An 8904-nucleotide genomic window follows, 5' to 3' on the forward strand; every position below is an offset into this window, starting at 1 on the left:
TGCCTTTAATCACCTGTAGTCTCACTGAAAACATAAATGATCTCTTGGAGACTTTCTTGCAAGCAAAATCAGTGCCTGCACAGCATGGGGTTCTTCTAATTACAGCCTTAATTTCACATTTCTGTCATTAGTGGTCATCCTAGATTAGAGCATAGATGACTTTTTAATGTAAGCAAATACTCTTACATGGCATTTTACTTCGTCACCAGCAAGCAGGTGCATTAAAGATATTAAGAGCAATCAGACAGACAACTTAAAGAACAGAGGCAGTTCACACAGCATTCAGGGCCGTAATGTACCCATCAGAGCTATAACAAGCTAAGACGTTCCCTGATGCATAACATCTTTGATGGGCTTTTCTCCCCAAAGTCTCTAGTGTCCTTGTGCTTTGAGCATATCCGTGTAAACTTGTTAAATCATTCCTCAGATTAACTTTATAGCATGAGCTCACAGTAGGGCTTCCTGGACAGAGCTGGATTTTCATTATTTATTTATTTATTTATTTATTTTATATTCAGCCAGTTACAAGAATGAAACTGTTCACTGGGAAAAAAACCCTGAAATGTAAAGAAGATCAATCAGTCTTCAAATGGAAGCCAAGCCTATTTAAGAAAAAGAAAATAACACCCTACAGACAAAACAAAACAAAACAAAAAAAAAACACAACAAAACAAAACAACAAAAACAAAAAAAATGAGGCTCTGCTATCTGCTTTGCCCCAGAGAGGCAGCAGCTGGAAACAGAGGACCAACCTTTCTGCAGGAAGATGGTAGGTTTTTCAAATTTCCTTCACCATGTTTCTTAGTTCTCCTACTACACTACATTCACCTAGAAGGAGTTATCAGGCTTTAGAATTTAGGAGCCTGACAAACCACCCAATTTTGGTCATAGCAGTGAGGGGCCTTTAACAACACTTTTGTCTTTTCTGAGATACATTGGATTAATGCAGAAGTTAAAGACAGTAAATCCGGCTAATAGCTTCTTAGAGCCCCCACTGAAAGGCATTTGGCCGTTATTAATATATTTTTTTCTTTCCCTTTTTCTAGAGGAACTTTATTTCTATGACTCATTGTTTCCTCATCTGAAGGACTTTACATAATGGAAAGGTAAATACAACTTTGGTTGGTATAAACCAGCCCTACTGACCTGGCTTACTGTCCAAGGTTGGATTGGTTAAAAAAGAATAATGATGTCATCTTTTTCAAGCAGAAAAAAAAAAAAAAAAAAAGGGATCGGGGAGGGGGGGGAATTCTTCCCAAGTATCTAGATTACCAACAAATATGTAAAGAATTACCTACAGATTTACACAGAGAATCATGATTTCTTTTTCTAGCATCTGCTTTTGCTTTTGTTGAGGCAGATTAGCACAACTAAATTAAACGGATCAATTGTCCTCACACTCCATTTAGACTGAGCATTGTTTCAGACTTGAAGAAAAAAGAGTGTGCTCAAAACCTTTTTTTTTTTTTTTTTTTTTTTTTTTTTTTTTTTTTCCAACGGTGTCTGCCATTCTAATGAAAGTTATCACCTCTGTTTTCAGATTTTGCTTCATTAAAGCTGGAAGCAATCTTGTTGTTGACTTGCTGGGGACAGTGTTGGATTTTTAATGTTGCAATCATACACAAAGCAGATTATGGACATGTGAGTCAAGGTTACTCACAAATATGCCCTTTTCAAAGCAAGACAGGCCCATTGGATCTCATTAAGGCAGAGGCGTGTTGCATATGAAGTCAGTGGAAAATATTTAATGGCTGCTACAAATGGAGGATTCCTACACATTATTCCAAAACCTAACTTGGACAGACAGTGCAACAAAGAGCAAAAAGAAAAAGGAACAAACAAACAAACAAAAAACCCACGCCTTCCCCTTCCCCCAACAGCTCTTAATGTTTGCTTAGCTTTAGTGTTATGATATGGAGCAGCAAATTAAATTAATTCTCTCCCACAAACATACCCTCTAATTAGTGACTGATGTTTCCAGACTGAATAAGCTGTAAACATGGAAATGTTCATCTTCAATGAAAGGTAAACATGTACAATCATGCACATACTTGTATATGAATGCAAAGAGACATATACTTTAGTTCATATACTTTATTTACATAAAGTGTTTGATTTAACAGGATCATCTGCAGTTAAATCTTTCCATGGTGTTTTTATCAGTTGATAAGAAGAAAGTATCTCTGTCTAATTTACTTTGGAGGTGGGGAATAAATTTATAACATCACTATAGAATTACGAATATGTATATTATTATAATCATTCATTAAGACATATAATGATGACATATTATGATTATAATAATACACAACCCCTACCTCACTGTAGCCTCCTATAAGGTAATTATAGAGGACTATAAGATCTCCCCTGAGCCTTCTTTTATCCAGGCTAAACAACTCCTGTTCCCTTAGCCACTCCTCATAAGACTTGTTCTCTAGACAATTCACCAGCTACTTCTTTGGACATGTTTTCACCAGCTCTTCTTTGGGCATGTTCCAGCACCTTGATGTCCTTCTTGTAGTGAGGGGCCCCAGAAATGGTTCTGAGTGATAAACAGCCACTATTGAGTAAACACATCTGCTTTTAGAAGCCAAGGATCTCTGGGATGACTATTTGACTAAATAGTCAAGGGAGGGTGCCTGGGATTTCTGGAGACCACGTGATATGTCAAGGAGCTGTGGGTGAATATGAGATCAGAGCTGTACAAGTTGGCTCTGTAGCTCAGTGGGCAGTGACAGAAAAGAGAGAGGCTGGGAAAAACAGAGACATCAGAATGGCAATCCTTTTCCACCAACAATGACACCTGCTGAAGGTGGGAAGCAGGGAGGTAGCAGCCAGCTGCCTCCTGTGCTTCTGCAAAGATCCAGCTCCTAAAAAGCCATTTTTATCAACTCCATCTTTACTTCACCATCTTGTTATTGAACTTCAGAAAGCATCCCATTCACAAACCCATTGCTGTGCACTTTGTTGACCATTCACATCTCTGCTTGCTTCCAAAAATCATAATTGTTCAGTCTGAAAAACAATTTTTAAAAGTCAGCATTATTCAGAGAGACTGAACCAAACTTGCTGCCCATCCAACCCCTCTAAATCCACGGCTAATATTTCACAGGACTGGATTAGCCTTTCCATGCTCCCTCGGTTGGACTAACGCGACCAGACCTGCGAAGAGCTTGGGTGCCCTCTGCGGACAGAAAGAGGGACGGAGCCCGGATCCTTCAGCAGATCCGGAGCTCCATCTAGTGGCAGATAGACAAATGACGAGGGAATATGAATATATCCAGATTGCACAGCTTTTCATAGAATTACAGAATCATTAAAGTTGGAAGAGACCTCCAAGCTCATCTGGTTCAACATCCCCCTCCCACCAATGTCACCACTAAACCCTGTCCCTAAGCACTACTTCCAACCTCTCCTTGAATACCCCCAGGGACAGTGACGCCACCACCTTCCTTGGGCAACCCGTCCCAGTGCCCGACTGCTCTTTCTGAGAAGAAATGTCTCCTCGTTTCCAACCTGAACCTCCCCTGGCACAACTTGAGGCCATTTCCTCTCGACCTACCACTGGTTATCTCCAAGAAGAGGCCAACCCCCAGCTCCCCACAGCTTCCTTTCCAGTAGTTGTAGAGAGCAATGAGGTCTCCCCTGAGCCTCCTCTTCTCCAGACTAAACAACCCCAGTTGCCTCAGCTGCTCCTCACAGGACTTGAGTTCTAGTCCCTTCACCAGCTTCGTATTGTTTTTCAAACTATAATTGATGTCTTCAAGAATGCCAAGTGATTTGTTGACAGTGCTGCTGGGGCTGAGCATCTCTGAGCTGAGGGCAAAGCTTTGGTCCTTTAGTGGAGAGCACAGCATGAGAAGTCAATGAGAGCAAGGCTGAGTTCTTGGGTTTCCTCCTCCGGACTTTGGTATCTTGGGTATCTTCCACAGAGCAAAAAATTTTAAAGCAAAACTATAAAAATATAGGTACCCAAGGCCAAATTACAGTTCTAAAAATCTCTGTACAGAATAGGCCAAAATTCCATACATAACAGTTTCTGTTTTGTCTTGTTTTTCAATTATTCTTCTGGTTCCTAGAAACACTTAGCCTTCATGTGTTGAGGGGGTTTTAACCTTCCTCAGCTAATCCAGATCCCAAGCATGACAGCTCTTTGGCATCTCTTTGACGTCCTTCTCAGAGATTCTTTGTGGGCTGTATATGTTCCCAGAGGCCACCTAATGATGCAGGATGCAGAGGGGAGGCAGGAGTTCAGGTCTCCCTTTGAATAAATAGCTGTTTCCAGCTGTTTCTATAGCACCCAGGCATCTGGGGAGGTAACCCAGTGCAGCTGACTCCTAAATCTGTCTGTTCTCAAACTGATCTTTTCCAGTGAATCTGTTTTGTCCCTGGCTGTGTCCTGTCCCCTGCTGGGGCACTCCTTCCATTCTCTGAAGCAGTGACTTTACACAGAGAAAAAAAAGTTGCTGAGCTCAATGTGAGCCAAATATGAGGTTATTTCAAATGCTTATGACAGACGTACAAAAAATTTCCTTTCAAGACCCATATAGACAGAGGTCAGCAGTACTATACTCAGGATTTGAGAAGCAAAATTGATTTTATGTCCAGTGGTACTTGTTTAGTGTGTGCAAACACAGCCAAGTAAATAACTGACTTTGTGCTTAGTTTTCATTACTGAGAAATTAGGAAATTTTAAGTTTTAAAGTCAAAGTTAAATGTGAATGTATCTGATATTTTTTTTTCCCCTTCTGAAAAGCTATATGAGGTTTCATTTAGATTTAAAGCTCTTCTTGCTCTGCTTCTTGCTCTTCTTCTTGCTCTTTTTTTTTTTTTTTTTTTTTTTTTTAACCTTATTGTTTTGTTTTTTTTTTTGGCTTTTTTCTCCCTAATTAATAGCTTCAATATGATCACTTAGGTCTGTCCATTTATTCTACACCCCTCTTCCTCTGACCTGTCCAAAACAACTGAAGTATTATCTCTATAGGTGAACTCTTTGCTAGGAGTGGTTCTTTAGATCTTTTAGGTCTTAAATAACAGAGGTAGTTCTGTGAATGGTGGAAATCATAAAGAGTGCTTTTTTTAAAAAAAATAAATAATAATAAAAAAAAATGAATATGAGCTAAAAGGTTGAACTCTCATGTGGCTTCTACGATTCTTAATAAGGTTTGGTCTCATATGCTGTTCCTTTCTCTCTTTCCTTCAACAGAGAGCATTAACGATGTCATGTTTGGCTATATGATTCCCTATTTTTATTAAACTGCTTAAAAAGTAATGCTATTCAGCCTCTGTTTGTCTTGCTTTGTCAAGGGTGGCTGGAGTGGGACACTGGTTTTAAAATCTTTTGGGGGGAAATAGTCAAGAGCACATGTGTAGACAGGGATCATACAAGTGATTTTCCATGAAACCACTGAAGTGACTCCAGAGAGATTTTATTTTAAGAAACAACATACAACTAATTTCTGCACTACATTTTGCTGTCACCTCATGGATTTTGTTCCAGCATCTGGAAGTTATTAGAAGGGCTGATTTCTACTTCTCCAAGTATAGATTTTATTTTTCTCAGAGCTAATCAAAACCATTTTCCTTGTCATTTGTTTTTTAGAGTAAGGGGAGAGTTCAGGCATAAAAATGTGGATGTCTAATGTCACTGAAAACATCCAGAGCTATCTCTGAGGTCTCCACAAGGCAGACAGATGTGGCACTGCAGTGAGGGGTTTTTGTGTCCTTTTGGAACAGCAGCTGGAGGCCAGGCAGAATGTCCTTGAGTGACTCAAAAAGAGCCAGATGTCCATCCATAGGCACTTGAATTGCTTTTTTAGTATTTGTCTGGAAAAAAAAAAAAAAGAAAGAAAAAAGAAAAAAAAAAAAAGATTATTTTGTCATATTTGTCGTGGGAATACTTCCTTTTTGATTTTGACTTGGGGGTTTTAATGGAACATTTAAACCAGCACTTAAACTTTTTTTCTCCTGAAAGAAACAAATTAAATTCACACCACAGTCAAATGATAATAATAGAAGGATGCTATATTTAGTTATAGAATTTATGATTCAATTTTAAATCACAGTTTTTGTCTTCGGGTTGTTTTGGAAGTGGAGTGAAGAGGAAGGGACGTAGTTACATTACAGACACAATATCTTGCTGCTGTGCTGTGACGACTTTCTGGTAATTCTTTCACTGAAGGCAACAATCTCCACTGCCTTCAGATGCAGCTTCAGATACTGCCTTAGAAACAAGTTCATACTTTGAAGTACAGTTTTGAGCCCATAGGCTGTCTCCCCAAATAACACCTTTTTACTCTGGTTGCAGAGACAGGGTTCAAAGTCTGAATGAAGGCTTTCCATGGATGGGGCACCCTTTCAAGAAAGCCACCACCAAGAGGACAGTAAGATCTAGTGATTGCCTTTTGTTATCAGGTCAATTGATTCTGCTCAATCAATAACAAAAACAACAAAACCAGTATGTGACTCTCTCTCTAACACTTGTCTGTTCTTTGCTCCTTTTGTCACAGGACTGTCATTAATATTTATGTGCCAGCAATCATTCAAGATTTGGTCTTGTACCAGTGATGACCAGGTATAGATGTGCATGACACAGATGTTTCTTCTTTGTGCATCTTTACTGGTATAAGTAAACATTATGTGATAAGTTACATAATAAGCATTATTCTTTATTTTTGTTTGTTTGTTTTTAAATTAGTCCATGTGATTTCTGTGAGCAAGTGAGTATTAATAAACCAGTTAATTATTTTCTTGAACCTTTCCAAGCTCAAATAACCATTCCAAGTGCTTCAGTTATCTCAGTGTTGCACATATGCATATCACTTACATTCTAATATCTTACACTATTTAGCCTAGAGCAAGAACATGTTAACATACTTGCTCTTTGCAGAAATATGATAAACTAAGGCGATAAATAAATTATGCAGGATCTTTGCATGTCTTTCCATTCATGGTATGCTTATACTTATCATACAACATTTGGCATCCATCTTAGACATTTCCACAAAGATTTTTACAGAGTCCAAAATTAGGTTTTTAAGTTCAAGGTCAAATACAAAAGCTGACAAGTAATCCAACCAGTTAGAGCAGATAAGAATGAAACATTTTAGGCATGAAAATGCTCACTGGGAAACACAGATTCATGTCAGCCAAGGCATTTTCAGAAAGTGAATTTTTCCATTTCAGTATGTCTTATTGCAAACATATTCCAGTGTCATTTCCCAAAATAAACCTACAAAAACCTGCTCTTGTGATTTTCCAGGAACTTTACTTAAAAATAAATAAATAAATAGAGAGAGAGAGAGAGAGAGAGGGAGAGAGTTAATAAAACCTAAGCAAACTATTACTACTTGTTCTGATCTTTAAAACTGTTTTTTTTTGGTTCACCAGTATACTTGAAAGGGAAAAAAAAAAATACAGGACAACCTGAAAATCTTCTCTAGTTATAAGAATTAAAAAGAAGGTGAAAAAAAAAAAAATAATTATTCCACTTCCTCTGCTTCAAAATTTCCATTTCATTTCCCTGACACACACACTGCTTTTCTTTTCTTTCCTAACCACCACCACTTGCTCACTTCAGTAAGAAATTCAGGAGTCAGTGCCCTGTCAGAGGCAAGACCTTTGTCTCTGTACAGGCAGATGAGTTCAAACCAGCACAAAGCTGCTAATGAGAGGCGATGCCAACCCACCTGCTTGTCAGCTCGTACTGCAGAAGACAATGTACAGGGGTAGCACCCTGAGTAGCATCGGGGACTCTGCATGGGCTGCCTCTATAACCAGCTCCTTTAAAGGTCACCGGTTATTTTTGCCTTCTTTCTCCCATAGATCCTTGAACTCTCTGCTGCATAAATCTCTTTTTAAGTCACCATTGTAGCTGGCACACCACACACACTTGGACCCACACCACCAGCCCCTCAGACGCTTTAGGCCAAAGTAGTTTCACATTTAGCTGACACAAAAGAGGACAGTCTTCCTGTTGCTGCTTCGTGTTTCATGAAATGTCTTTTTAATTACAGTGATTCTACCTCAGTTGCTTTCCCGCTATAATAAGCCCTCTACTGCCAGGAGGAGAAACAATAATAACAACAAACCCTGCATTAGGAGGAAACATTTCAGTCCTTGATACAAAGCTTGCTGCCATCTATTAATTAACAGAGGCCACAGGAGCTGTTTTCGTTGTTCTTGAATGAGAATTGTATTTACAAGTGATAGCTATATCCTTTGTAATTGGAGGCTGCAGAAATAACCTACTAATCACCTGATCATTTCAACCTGAATTAAGGTGGTGATGTTTCCAAGAAAAGATCTGAGGATGTGTTCCCAGGCCAGACCTGTACTCAGGGATGTAATCATTTATCTCTTCAGGATTTGTATATCTGCCTGAAGAACAGTTCTAAGAATAATCTAACAATGCAGAAAAGCCTGGATTGCTTTATGCATTCACCTTTGCTTACCTTCTGCTTCTATTTTATTTGATTTGCTGGTGAATATTTGCATCAAGTGCAAATCTCAGTAATATCTCAGACAAAATTAATGGCCTCTTAATGGCAAATATTATAGTAAAACATGTTTGTTTAAAAAGTTTACTAATACTGGAGAATAAGCCTTTCAGCATGGAAATAATTAAATAGAGAAATGCATATTTATTTAAATATATAATTTAATAAATTTAAGATATATATATTTAAAGCTCAAGAACATAGAAAAACAGCTGTATGGTTCAGCTCAGAGACATATACAGCCAATTACGTTTTTTTTTTTTTTTTTTTTGATAGTGGCCATAACAGAAAGTTCAGGACAAGTATGAGAAGACAACAACTCTGCAGAGATTCTTCCAAGAAAGCCTGGCTGATTTCCAGCAATTTGCGGCTTAGTGACTTCAGCAAAATGTTCTCGGCCACAGTG

The 8904-nt window shown here is 38.5% G+C and overlaps 1 long non-coding RNA gene across 1 annotated transcript; it reads right to left on the bottom strand.

The window, feature by feature from the left end:
• Window positions 1–5107: 5107 nt before the first annotated feature.
• Window positions 5108–8224, bottom strand: LOC118162796. The gene is made up of 2 exons (XR_004748633.1): window positions 7689–8224; window positions 5108–5826 (listed from the first exon to the last, which is right to left on the bottom strand). It is a non-coding gene; the product is annotated as an uncharacterized LOC118162796 (long non-coding RNA).
• Window positions 8225–8904: the final 680 nt, after the last annotated feature.

The sequence above is a fragment of the Oxyura jamaicensis genome, chromosome 2, assembly GCF_011077185.1.
Source record: "Oxyura jamaicensis isolate SHBP4307 breed ruddy duck chromosome 2, BPBGC_Ojam_1.0, whole genome shotgun sequence".
NCBI lineage: Eukaryota > Metazoa > Chordata > Aves > Anseriformes > Anatidae > Oxyura > Oxyura jamaicensis.